This window comes from Ooceraea biroi, chromosome 2 (assembly GCF_003672135.1).
Source record: "Ooceraea biroi isolate clonal line C1 chromosome 2, Obir_v5.4, whole genome shotgun sequence".
NCBI lineage: Eukaryota > Metazoa > Arthropoda > Insecta > Hymenoptera > Formicidae > Ooceraea > Ooceraea biroi.
Window position 1 is genome coordinate 6309919 of NC_039507.1, and position 14526 is coordinate 6324444.

At 34.2% G+C, this 14526-nt stretch overlaps 1 long non-coding RNA gene across 1 annotated transcript; it reads right to left on the reverse strand.

Annotated features, from left to right (window-relative positions):
* Positions 1-9001: 9001 nt before the first annotated feature.
* On the reverse strand, positions 9002-13583 carry LOC113561459. The gene is made up of 3 exons (XR_003406167.1): positions 10153-13583; positions 9950-9998; positions 9002-9871 (listed from the first exon to the last, which is right to left on the reverse strand). It is a non-coding gene; the product is annotated as an uncharacterized LOC113561459 (long non-coding RNA).
* Positions 13584-14526: the final 943 nt, after the last annotated feature.

Consider the following 14526-nt stretch of genomic DNA (forward strand, 5'->3'; position numbering starts at 1 on the left):
CAAGGTATTCCGTCAACAAGCGGATACTTCCATTTTGCTGATCCATCTGCTTCATCAGTGCCTTCTCCGTCTGCTGACATCCGGAGACGGAGATCCGACCTTTGAGAACCCCGTAAGGTCATTGTCCCAATAGTTCAAAGCCACATGGACAGAATGGACCTCGGTTGTCATTTGACTAGACCAAGCAGTCGCCATAATAGAGCTGATGAAATTACCAGATCTGTTCCGGTCTGGTTGCGGTGCACTGCTGAAAGAAGCTACTCTCACCGAAGAGGGTAGTCCCTCAATCCTCCCAAAGACGGGAAAATACCGCGATGGCGATAGCATCCAAGAAAATAGATAATTCCGGTGCTGTAGCGGTGATGGAGGCTGTTCTCTTGGAGAGAAGCCGACCTGGACCTGGACTCCGCAGGTCCGCCATGCCCGATCGTTGCGCTGGCCACCGGATCGAGGACGGTAACAGTGTGAGGTCCTCCAACGCTAACGGAGAGACATTCACTGAAAAGGGAGGGAAAAAAGGGAGAGAGAAGCGGAACACAGTAGAAGTGAGCAGTCGGTTATGTCCTCCTTCATCGTGCATCTTGTTACAAAGATGGGCAAGATGGGAAGGAGACATACCTAGGTCGCCGCCCCGGCCAGCAAGGGCCGTCTGCTCGTCTACGTTCCGTTCGGAGAGTCAACTGTACGGATACCTCGCCGGGTCCGTCGTAATGTCCGCATGTGGGGCAAGACTCGCCGGTCTAACAATATCCTCCCACACCTCGCTGGATGTCGGGGAGCCAACGGTACGGATATCTCGCCGGGTCCGTCCAAGAGTGTCGTAAAGTCCGCATGCGGAACAAGACTCGCCGGTCTTTGAATATCCTCCGACACCTCGCTGGATGTCAGGGAGATACGACACTGCATAAGCGAAAAATTTCGCTTACGGCTTGCACCAACCAGCCACAAGGCGTAGAACCGGAAGATCCCGCGAAGGTCCCACGTGGTGACTCCCTCGAAGTTCTGCGAGGTTAGAAGTCGCTCTCGTAGCAACGACGCGGAGACTAGAAGTCCGCTTGGCGATCCTCGTGCGCACCTTACGCGCCATAAGCTGCACTAATCCTTGCTGCACTAATCATACATGTGTATATATACCGGTAACAGGAAACAGTAGTAGCTGTTGTCAGTAAAAATGACGTAAATACTCACTCGAAACCAGCAGATGAAAATCGACATTCGATATAACAGTGCGATAATGGGCACAGTATTAGTGGACAAGCACTAATTAATAAAAGATAATGTGATAAATACCGGGCTAACCTCGAGAGGTTAGGATCGCGGACGCAATCCGCTGACGCTCACGGGATCGCTCCCGATGCGTGCAATTCCCTAATGAAAAACAGCGGGCGTCGCCTCTGATGACCTGACATGGTCAATACGAAAGTGATGAACGAAGAAAAAGGAAAGAAAAAACACAAAACAGTACAACGAACTCTGTGGACTCTGCAAGAACAGAAAACACAATGAGGTTACGTGCGCGCGCAGCGCGACGGGACTAAAGGGCCCCGTTTTTCCATTTTATTTATGGTTTTTAAAACTCTGTTGGATATGCAGTCAGTACAGCATGACTACATAGTTCTTTATCCATCCGGACGAGACACCACGGCATAATTACTAATCTATTCTATAGTATCTCATGGAAAACTATTGTCGCGTTGTATAATACTCACAAAAATTACCTTTTTTTTAAAAAAAAGGAGAAAAAAGGCGACAAGTACACGCGCCAGTCGTAACTAACCAAATAAAAATTAACCTATTACACAAATGTCGTATATATATATAAAATTAACCAAGTAAAAATTAACTTATTAAAAACATGTCGTATATAAACCTATAAAAAATATGATATCGGAAAATGGCGCCAAGTAAAACTTTACCAGTCACAACTAGAGAACCTCAAGTAAGAGTATGGACATCGTGGATCGAAAATGGCGTTCGTATGGTCACTATCTATGAGGAGTATACAATATAACCTTCCTTACTTTAGAATTAAAAATATTAGTGTAAGAAAAGTAAGCGAAATGACGGTAATTATATAGTTTAACGGAGCACCCTCGGGATGACCTTGACCTTGACATATATTATAAAGGTCACCCTCCTGAGTGACCTTCAAAAGGTTTTAGCCGTCGCTCGTTGTTTATTAAAAAGTTGTAAACAAAAGAAGTGGGTAAACCTGAAGAAAAGGAGGCATCTCCGATGACCTTGACCTTGACATATCTTATAACGGTCACTCTCCTGAGTGACCTTCAAAAGGTTTTAGCCGGCGCTCGTGTTCATTAAAAAGTTATTAACAAAATAAATTTAGTGGTTTCGTATGGATTTTCCACTAAGTAACATGCAGAAGGTTTCATCTGTTGCTCGTTGTTTATTAAAAAGTTATTAACCAAAAAAGTATCACGCATAGTTTTCAGCCCGCTTCGCGGGAGCCGGCCAGTATAACAAATTTCAGTGTGATACACGATTGTTTTATACTATAATAGAAGACGTTCAGACACGTATCACGGCGGGGAGGAGGAGCTTTGCTCCTCCCCCCCGCCCTCCCGCGAAGCGGGCTGAAAACTATGCGTGATACTTTTTTGGTTAATAACTTTTTAACAAACAACGAGCAACAGATGAAACCTTCTGCATGTTACTTGGTGAGGCGATCTGTGTAATATATGTCAACTTCAAGTCCTTGCTTCGTGTGAAAAGTCGAAGATCCATACGAAATCACTGAATTTATTTTGTTTATAACTTTTTAATAAACAATGAGCGACGGCTAAAACCTTTCGAAGGTCACTCAGGAGGGTGATCTTTATAATATATGTCAAGGTCAAGGTCACCCGAGGATGCTCCGTTAAATTATATAATTACCTTTTTTTTAGAATTGGAACGATTCTTATTTCTCATAACTTAGCAATCAGAAATATTCTCAAAAATTATTACTATTTTACAGAAATGTTCATACTTTGAGATACTGAAATGTTCTAAACATTTTCATCCAGTTATTTCTGAAAAATTATTATTTTCTCAATATTTTTCAGAAATGACTGGATGAGAATTTTCAGTATCTCTATGTATGAAAATTTATAAAACATAATAAAAAGTAATGATTTTTCAAATTTTTTTAGATTTTCTGATTTATTCTGAGAAACGTTTCAATTTTTTTTAGAAAATATGATATATTTTTCCACCAGGAATATTTATTTTATAAAGATATTGTTATTTTCACAATTAATGTTAGGTGCAATTTTTTTTCTAACAAAAATGTATTTTATTTAGTAGAGTCCCTTAATTGATAAACCTCAAATCCGCCATTTTCGATCCCACCAATCAGGTGCGAATCTACGATGTCCATACTCTTACTTGAGGTTCTCTAGTCACAACTAACCAAATAAAAATTAATTTCTTAAAAAATGTCGTATATATATAAAAATAAAAAATAGTAATGCTAAAGAATTTGGCGCTGCTGCATAAAACAATATTCACTAAGTAAATAACAATATTACATTAGTGAACACTCAATTAACGTTTAAACATTAGTTAGCATTGTCAGTTAACGTATTACTTGATAGCATTGTCAGTTAACGTATTACTTGATGATGTAGCAGCGCCAAGTTCTTTAGCATTACTATTTTTTATTTTTATATATATACGACATTTTTTAAAGAAATTAATTTTTATTTGGTTAGTTGTGACTGGTAAAGTTTTACTTGGCGCCATTTTCCAATATCATATTTTTTATAGGTTTATATACGACATTTTTTTAATAAGTTAATTTTTACTTGGTTAATTTTATATATACTATACGACATTTGTGTAATAGATTAATTTTTATTTAGTTGGTTGCTGGCGCGTGTACTTGGCGCCTTTTTTCTCCTTTTTTAAAAAAAGGTAATTTTTGTGAGATATACATACTGGAGCCTTCAAGGAGGGGGTGACTCAATTTCGAGAAAGAAGCCAGTATTGCGTAGGTATTCCTGTCCTAACATAAAGCGTGTGCTGAAAAGAGAAAGAGATAGTCCTGAATGATTGTTTTCTATAATGTTTAATAAAGTGGTAATTATTGAGTAAAGTCAAACCAATCAATGCTTAATTCTTTAGAAATATACACGTCTGTAAGTCACTGCTTAACAACACAAACGCAGCGGCATACTCACGAACACTACTAGACGATCGACTCCCTGACGTACATCCGGCTAAAGATCGGCGCTGATTGGATTGACATTACTCAATAATTACTACTTTAGTAAACATTATAGAAAAAAATGATTCAGGACTTTTCGACTCAGTTTTTCATGAGAAACATCACTGTGTCAATAGTGGGCGCGAATTAAATTACACCCTGTATAGCTCAATGGTTTACAACGATACAAGCGCCTCTAGAACTTCTAGAAGTGGCTTGAAAACCACTTGATTGGCTGAAAAGTTACATTGAAAGCTTTTTGTAAATGCGTGCTGAATATAGGCCCGTTAGTGTCTACCACGTGGCTACTACAGGATAGATCGTTTCACAAACTTTATGCGTCACTCAGAATACTTGCAATGCACGTGTGAAATAAGAGTGTCGCTTCCAACACTGTGCTGTGGTATTCCATTCGCTTTTATGCATTTAAGTGACAATCTACAGACCAGTGCAATTGCTAGTGTAATGCAAAATACATAAATTTCGTATACGTATCGTAGATTCATTTATATCGTTTTTTTTTCTCACAATGGCAACAATAACGAATCTTCCCGTCGAAGTGATATATATAATTATGGATTTTGACAATATCAGTGTTCAAGATTTTGCAAATTTTTCCTCCACGTGCAAGCATTTTTATCAAATGCTATACCCCAGCTTATTTTGGCGACGAAAGTTCGATCAGAGGTATTTTCTATTTCCTTGTATTAAATTTAATTAAAAATTTTAATCAAGATTATGATACCAAGTTTCAACGGTATGTCATATTACCATCGTTATTGAAACAGAGAATGGAATTTTCTCGAAAAAACGATTACAACTACATAGTGAAACAGTGGCGGACCTACAGCCTACATCTGTGTGGGCATATATTCTAGGATAGAACACACTTGCATTTAGTAAAAGAAAACTTTCTCTTTCTTCTAAAGAAGTAATCTGTGCTAAATGATGCAGCCTATCGTGATCCTTTGCCACTCGCGTGTGTTTTTAATTAAAAATGGTAGTCCAGCTGTAGCGTCTAACAAGTAAACCTACCCAAGTGGTACACTCCGATTTTTTCAAATTTGGCACAAATGTAGATCTTTGAAAAATATTTGACCCATATTTTTTCATTTGTGCTCTTAAGGGGATGCTGGAGTGACTAGGGAATTTTTTCGCGATGGTACTGCCATTTGCACAAAAAAATGCTTTTTATAAAAATTTCGCAATTTGTACGCACAAAATTGCGGTTGTTTACAATCGGGATAAAATAAAGGAATATAATGAAGCTTTTCGAAGTGACTTTAGAAGTGTAATAAAAAAGAATAGTATAAATGAAAATCTTGCATGTATGTATAAGTATGTACAAGATTTTCATTTATACTATTCTTTTTTAGGTAATTATGCATTATAGGGGAGCCAGCTCCGATGACCTTGACCTTGACATATGTTATAGAGGTCACCCTCCTGAGTGACCTTCAGAAGGTTTTAGCCGGCGGTCATTGTTTATTAAAAAATTAATAACCAAAACAGTTTAATAATTTTGCACAAATTTTCAGCTATCTACGCTCGTTCACAGCCCGCTTCGCGGAAGGGCGGGGGGGAGGGACGAAGTCCCTGCCCCCCGCCAGAGCCAGTGTAACAGATTTCACCGTATAGAGTTCAAATTAAAAAGTTATTAACAAAAGAAGTTTCGAAAATGTAGTAGTTATTTTGAATATTCAAAGACATAAACGACGAATATGTATATGAACGAAGAAAGGAAAGTCATTTAAAGCAGTGAATCGTTAATATATAGAATAGTTTCTTTTAATATAAGTACAAATTATTCTCTGCTTTAATCTAACCTAACTTAATCTACATAACCTAACCTGGCTTCGCCCCTCCCCCATCGGGATCTGTGCCGTGTACCACGTGATCAAAATCTGTACGGTGAAATCTGTTACACTGACTCCGGCGGGGGGGAGGAGCGAAGTCCCTGCCCCTAGCCCTCCCGCGAAGCGGGCTGAAAACGAGCGTATGTGCCCGGGGCACCACTTTCGGAAAATATAACCTAACCAAGGTTAGGTTAGGTTAGATTAAAGCAGAGAATAATTTGTACTTATATTAAAAGAAACTATTCTATATATTAACGATTCACTGCTTTAAATGACTTTCCTTCCTTCGTTCATGTACATATTCGTCGTTTATGTCTTTGAATATTCAAAATAACTACTACATTTTCGAAACTTCTTTTGTTAATAACATTTTAATAAACAATGACCGCCGGCTAAAACCTTCTGAAGGTCACTCAGGAGGGTGACCTCTATAACATATGTCAAGGTCAAGGTCATCGGGGCTGGCTCCCCTATAATGCATAATTACCCTTTTTTATTACACTTCTACCCTATAATGCATAATTACCCTTTTTTATTACACTTCTAAAGTCACTTCGAAAAGCTTCATTATATTCCTTTATTTTATCCCGATTGTAAACAACCGTAATTTTGTGCGTACAAATTGCGAAATTATATAAAAAGCATTTTTTTGTGCAAATGGCAGCATCATCGCGAAAAAATTCCCTAGTCACTCCAGCATCCCCTTAAGCAGTTTTAAGGGTAGTTATTACCCTTCTAATTTTCACCCGCCTATCATCAATAAGTACAATAAAAATATGTAAGAAACAAAATTAAATGCAATATATATTTTTCTGGATCGCTAATTGTGAATGTGAAGTCAGATTTGCAAAATTATTTGTTTAAATAATAAATTGTTTCAACAAAATAGCTAAAAAGTTGAAAAAATACAGTATAGTGACGTTTGTTATAAGAGTTAATATGTTATAAGAGTAAGTGATATTTAAATATGGCATCAAATTTGTAAAATGCATTGCTTTAAATTATTCGAACAATAAACGGTTCAAACAAATCAAGAAGAAGATTGAAAAACATTGAAGTGTGTTGCAGCGGTTTAAATTATAGATGATTTTGGAATTGTTCATTACATATGGTGTTGACGTAAAGATTCTCTTTTAATATTGTTATACAAATAAAATCTATTTATTACAGTAGTAAGGAAACAAAATGTGAAGTACAATATTACTAGATTTTTAATAATTTTATTTGCAAATAAAATTGTCACATTCGGTATTAAAAACTCGCTCCCTGCCGAAGCAGAAAATAATCAAGAATGAGGTGGAGTGCCTATGCTAAGCTTTTCTTTTAGTATAGTATAGTTTAGTATAGTATATAATAATCAATATAATACTTAATATAAATGATAAATATCAAAACAAAAATATAAAAAAATAGCAAAAATGTTATATTTATTAAAAATTAAAAAATATATATTATATATATATATATATATATATATATAAGCAAAAGCCCATAACATTTAGAATATATTTACGTTAGAATGAAACACTAAAAGAAAAATATCATAGGCACTCGCCACCTCATTCTTGATTATTTTCTGCTTTGGCAGGGAGCGAGTTTTTTATTACCGAATGTGACAATTTTATTTGCAAATAAAATTATTAAAAATCTAGTAATACTGTACCTCACATTATGTTTCCTTACTACTGTAATAGGTTTTATTTGTATAACAATATTAAAAGAATCTTTACGTCAACAACATATGTAATGAACAACTCCAAAATCCTCTATAATTTAAGCCGCTATAACACACTTCAATGTTTTTCAATCTTCTTCCTGATTTGTTTGAACCGTTTATTGTTCGAATAATTTAAAGCAATGCATTTTACAAATTTGATGCCATATTTAAGTATCATTTACTCTTATAACAAACGTCACTATACTGTATTTTTTCAACTTTTTAGCTATTTTGTTGAAACAATTTATTATTTAAACAAATAATTTTGCAAATCTGCCTTCACATTCACAATTAGCGATCCAGAAAAATATATTTTGCATTAAATTTTGTCTCTTATATTTTTTTATTGTACTTATTGATGATAGGCGGGTGAAAATTGGAAGGGTAATAACTACTTACCCTTAAACCCGCTTAAGAGAAATGAAAAAATATAGGTCAAATATTTTTCAAAGTTCTACATTTGTACCAAATTTGAAAAAAATCGGTGTGTACCACTTGGATAGGTTTACTTGTAAGTAGTGAGGATAGATATATAAATTACACATGTGTGTGTGTGTGTGCTTTATGACAATCTGTTATACAATACGTTTCACATATTGCTCAGAGAAAAAAGGGAAGGTTCAGTGTGGGGTCCTTATTACATCCATTATTCAGTGACTAATAAACAAATTCTTTTCAAAAAGAGATACTTTTTTGTTAGAGAAAGACTCTTTTGTGTGTGATATAGCGTTTGTATGCGTTAATAAAATTTTATATAATTTTATATAATTTTATATTAAATTCGTCAGAGACAAGATAAATAAGTAAAGGAGTTTCGGGAGCAAGTTGTTGCACTTCTACTGCCTTTCCTTTTTGCTATCCTTTCCCACAAAGATGCCTTTATTTTAAAACGGAACCAGATGCCAGTATTTTTTTGCGATTCGTTTGGATCGTATTTTTCTATCGAAATGCAAGCAATGGAAATGCTCTTATTACTTTCCTTGAACGTACAACAGATAAAATATAACGTATAAATTTGGGTCACATGTGTAATACTTGCAATTTCCCTAATGAGGTTTTTCCTGTTGTGGTGTACTATCATAAAGAAGACAATGTCGAAAGGGTTTTATTATTGCTGTTTTTTTATATTTTCCTTTTAGTAATATCCTTTTAAAAATTATCTTAATCTTTGTATAAAAAGTATGTATAATTTCAAGTTTCTTCCATTTCTCAAAATGTATTGCCCTGACAATGGTTTTATTTATGCAATTATATATCCAATGATTCACAAAATTAAATACATTTTCCTTACATTTTTCTTCCAGATGGCCTGGTTTGAAAAATATTCGACAAATAGAAATGCATAAAGGCTACTGAAGTGTTGAAGAATTGATAGACGTACGAGTAAACTGTAAGAAAGAATTGTCGCATTTGTTGGCCCAAATGAGTGAAAAGTTTACCACAATGGTTCTGATGAGTTGTTCAAGAAAAATTTTAAGATTGGAAACAGACATTTCCACTGTTTTCTTCCGTTGCGCAATGTTTTTCACGAAAGCTTTTTGACTAATGAAATTCTCGATATGGAAGAGTTTAATTTTTTGGTTTATCCACCCAAGACAACACATCACTTGAATTATTATTTAGTTATGGATGAATTAACAAGTTTAAATGATCGGTGGAAAAGGTGAGATTTAATAAATAATGAATATTTATTTAAGTTTTACGAATAAGGAAGTTATACTGTAATGTATATGGTAAAGAGATATAACATTTATCAGTTAATATACAAAGTATTAATTTTTAGTGGATATAAGGACAACCTGACAAATATTTATTACGGAAGAATCCTTCTGACATATTTAAGGCATCATCATCTAGGAAACGTATGGCAGGAATTTATAAATCGCCCTCTCAAACACCAGCTATTGGAAGAGGTGATAACTTTTATCATACAATGGTTTTATCCGGAGAAAAATGTCTCTTGCTCGCATATAAATATGGACCTGGATAATATCGCACAACAGGTGATAAAGCGCCTTAAAAAGTTGAGAAGCCCAAGCATCCAATATTCTCGGCATCTCGCGAACAGTTCTCGAGGTGGAAATACAATAATATCTATGAAAATCAATGGAACAACAGCGAGGGAAGACAGATTATAGATATTCTTTGCAATATACTCTTGCACAAACCAACCTTTGACGCAGTTGTACATTCTTTGAAATCAGATCTCTTTCGACAATACCTATTTATGATTGAGTTCGTAAGTTATAGTTTATAATATAATACATTATGATCAGCTTATGTTATATCTATAGCTTCATATATTTATTATTTCTTATAAATGTTAATATTTTTGTTTCTTAAATTATGACAGGAGTTTAACAACCGCATTGTACCGCTGATAGTCATATTTCAGAGCGTTGCAAGAAGACTTGGTATATATTGTGATCTTATATCTGATCGTGTTATTCCGGGCCTGACCGCTAAATGATTATTAAGATGGAACCCAAAATGGTTAACCTAATTATAATTTCGATTACTCATACCTTTTCTACATTTCCATTTTTGTCGTGTATATACTTTTTTATTATTTTATTGCAGTAATGTAACAAACTCGAATGACGAACAGTGTCTTTATATCTGTCTCGATGACGGTGGAGCCATTCTGAATAAAAATAACTAGTCCACAATGTATTATAATTCTGCTTTAAAATGTCTCATAAGTTTTGACAGATATCCCAGAATAAATTTGTTAAAGGTAATTTTTCATGTATATGTCATGTATATTAATTCTACTAAATAACAATTCATAAAATTAACGATAAGATAATTGGTCACAAGCAAGTTAGCATAGATATATTAAATTACTGACACATTAAAGAGTAATTCGCTTCTAATTTCAAAACAATTCTTTATTTTCCAAAGTTTTATAATTTTAGTTTAATTTATGAATGCAATGTTCGTTTTAGCTGATGATAAGTTTGAGTTCCCATTATAAGAAAGGAATGTATTTCAAACGGGATAATTATCGTAATTATCATAGTAGAAATTGTAACGATTCCAACCAAGAAATGGTTGAAGAAAATAGGTGGATGCGAAGGTTTCTACACCTGGTAGACGAATGCTTGCCTATCTCACAGACTCTTTATATGACAGGAAAAAAAGATGTATTTAAGTTCGTAGATGAATTGGAAAAGGTACCTCAATAATACGTAATACGTAAAGTAATTACGTTATACGTAAAGAAATTTCATTTCCTGAAAGTTCCTGCAGTTTTCTTTTCTTTCTTTTAAACATAAGATTCACTAATATATTTTTTTCATGATAAGAATATATCTATATATAACAAAGAATACTAGGATTCATTGTGTATATGAATATTTTATTTAGTTTTACATAAAACCTTTTATTAGGAGTATCGATATGTCTTGAGATAAAGCGTAATTGTCACATATTTGTCAAATAATATATCTGCAGATAGAAATGTTTCCACAATAAGTAAATTTCGTGTTTCCACATATGTGCAGGGTGAATCTAGTGTTACGTGCTATGCAAGAAGACACATCGATGTAACACGAGAGGCGATAAGGGTTATAGATTCTCTATATGAGGTATGCCCGCACATACCTATTGTGTGTATGATACATAAAGATTACACATATGCATAAAACAAGAAAATATAAGTATAATATTCTGCGTATAATTATATGTTACTTTACATCACGACGACATTCCGAGAAAGATCTTTTTGTGCAAGATAATGAGAGAGGCAAAAGAAAACTGTTTAAAAGTAATGTACAAAGATAGATCCTAATCGTGATTCTGCATCATATTTACCCAGCTGGCGGACGTTTGGGATGATAGACTTATGTCTAATAGAATTTCCTTAGTACCTTATCTCATTAAAAATGGTTGTTATTTATTCATGAAGACAGTACAAGAGTACTTGTATTCCAATTTGCCTCCTTTGAAGAGATTATCTTTTTTGCGGATGTGTTGTATGTGAAAGTAATTAAGTCTTTATAAGTAATTAATTATAATATTCTTATAATTAAAATTATAAGATAAGTATTTATTATCGTTAATTATTTTGTACAATCTAGTATGAATTAAGAAAAGAATGTATAAAATACACACCCAAACCAAAGAAGAGGAAGGCTGAAATGAAATTCGCAGTTGGAATGATCGTGAAATGTAATTGTAACGACAGAACTCATTCAGAATTAAAATGCCATAAAATGCCACACGTGATAATAGGATGGTCAGTGGTTGATGATTTGATAAGGAGATGGAACCATTTAGCCCATTACTTAGCCAAGGAACAAAGTGCATGGTACCTAGTCATTCCCGCAATATACCCAATAGCAATACGCAATAGCCGGAATATACGAATATTCGAGGAGGCATGTTATATTCAAGAAGGTATAAACAAAGTGTTTTAAATACATTGTGTTATTCTGAATTATATTTACTATACACATATATAATTACTATATTACTATAATAGGATCCTCCCGGGATAAATGGTCGAACTTAAAATATGATTTTCGTAAACTTAAATTATAATGAGAACTTCAAAACAAAACATCTTCCTCTGGAAGTACGCTCGCAAGCGCTTTGTTCAAGAGATATTGGCTTTTTAAGCTACAGAAGTATAGGATTGAATATAATCGAAATATCACTTTTTTTGGTTTATAGGTCATTGACAGACATTGTATATTTATATAGATTTTGTAACGGAAATATTAATGCTGCTCACTGTGAATACGCCACGCGATTTTCAAACAGAAGATTGCCAAATAGGATACTGTTATTTTTAACATTTCACCGATTGAGGGAAACTGGGTCATTTAATATGGTGCCACGAGCTGATGAAGTTTTTGAACCACTGCAAAATAAAAGAATAATTGCTATCATATTGCAGCATTTCAACCAAAACCCATCAACAAATATCCGGAAATCTGTTTCTGAGTTAGGAATTTCATTCACAATTATATGAAAAATACTCTCAGTCGATGGAAGTTGTCTATCTTCAACGTATCCAGCATTTATTATCAGCTGATATGCCACGCAGAAAACATCTTCCACTTGGTTATTAAATCAAAGAAAGAATAATAAATATGATCCACAATTTTTACAAAACATTTTGTGAACAAAGAAGGCCATATTTATCAGACAAGATATTCTCCATCAAAGAAAAGATGTTTTATTAATGAATCATGTTTAGTCACATGAAAAGTCTTCCAGCAATCCAGAATATGTTCAACACGGTTTTGATTACTGTAAAGCAAGAAAGAAGAGAAACTTAGATTATGTCAAAATTATTTACTAATAAATCTTATATCCTAATAACTTTAGAAGTTAATATCTCGTGAACGAAGCATTTGCGAGCATACTTCCAGAGGAATTTTTTGTTTTGTTTTGAGGTTCTAAATTCATATTTCAAGTTGGGCCACTTAACCTGGGAGCACTCTCTATAATAACATGAGTGTATATTTTTTATTTCAGACAAGTTAGAGAAGCTAAATACGCCGACACCTTTTAATAATTGCAAACTGGATGTATATTTTTCTGCATTTAAAGGCACTTATTACATGCCAAATAAGATGCTAGCAACTGAATATCCAAACGATGTATTATATTTAGTTAACAACTTGTAACTTTTTTTTATTGGTATGCGGTTAAAATCTCTATATATGGTAATGAAATACTTTAAGGGTGACGGTTCTCTCCAATTTGCTATATTCGTTTTGTCATAAACTAGGAATGATGTAAATTTCTTGCGATAACTTATTAATCCCTAAAAAACCTTTTTAAAAAAAGAAAAAATATATACGCCAAGTACATAAAAACTCCCAACTCGTCAAAACTCAAAACTAAATATGAAATCAATAATTAATTAGCCAAGTATCTAGAAGCAGTTTGAGTATTTTACCCAAACGTTTTCCATGCATACTTTCTTATCGCATGACGACATTGAAGTACTTGGCGTGCCCGAATTACATTAAAACGTCCTGTCCTACCTATAAGAGACACAAAATCATTTGCGACACTTTGTGGGATATTCGTCTGCAATAATCACAGCTCATAGGCTGCTCATACACCTCCTTAATCATCGGATCTCAATCTTATCGAATATTATGGAAAATTCTTGGAGATGTTATTTAGAAAAGACAAATATAGATTTCTAATCAAAAAGATTTAAAAATGGCTTTTTAAGAAGAATGGGATTCCATCTCATCACCTGTCACGCAAAAGCAACAGTATACATATACAGGGTGTGTCACATAAGGGTAAAAACCTTTCGTCCACAGGTAGATCAGAGTGAATTAAAAAGTCCTGTACCACCTTGCGATTTGTGCAATAGTTAACGAGTTATTAATTATTAAAAATCGCTGAATTAGTCCGGCCCATCGCCGAATGCAAGCGCACGGAGAGATGCGATCGCTAGGCGGTCACCCAATATTAAAAGAAGAAAGAAAGGAGCGCATTGAAAGAGAGCATTGGACATCGGATGTTGGACAGTCAAAGACTTATTGAAATATGATGACAAGTTTTACCAGTATTTTAGAATATCGTAATGCAAATTTTATAAGTTGTTAAAATTGATTACATCTATGTTATAAAAAGAAAATCATCAACGTCCGTGAGGTAATTTCACCGACAGAAAGACTTGCAGTTTATTTAAGATAAAGATTTTTATTGAATTTACATTTTCACATTCTCTGTATGTGCTGTTTCCTCACTGATTATATTTTGGATGGCTCATT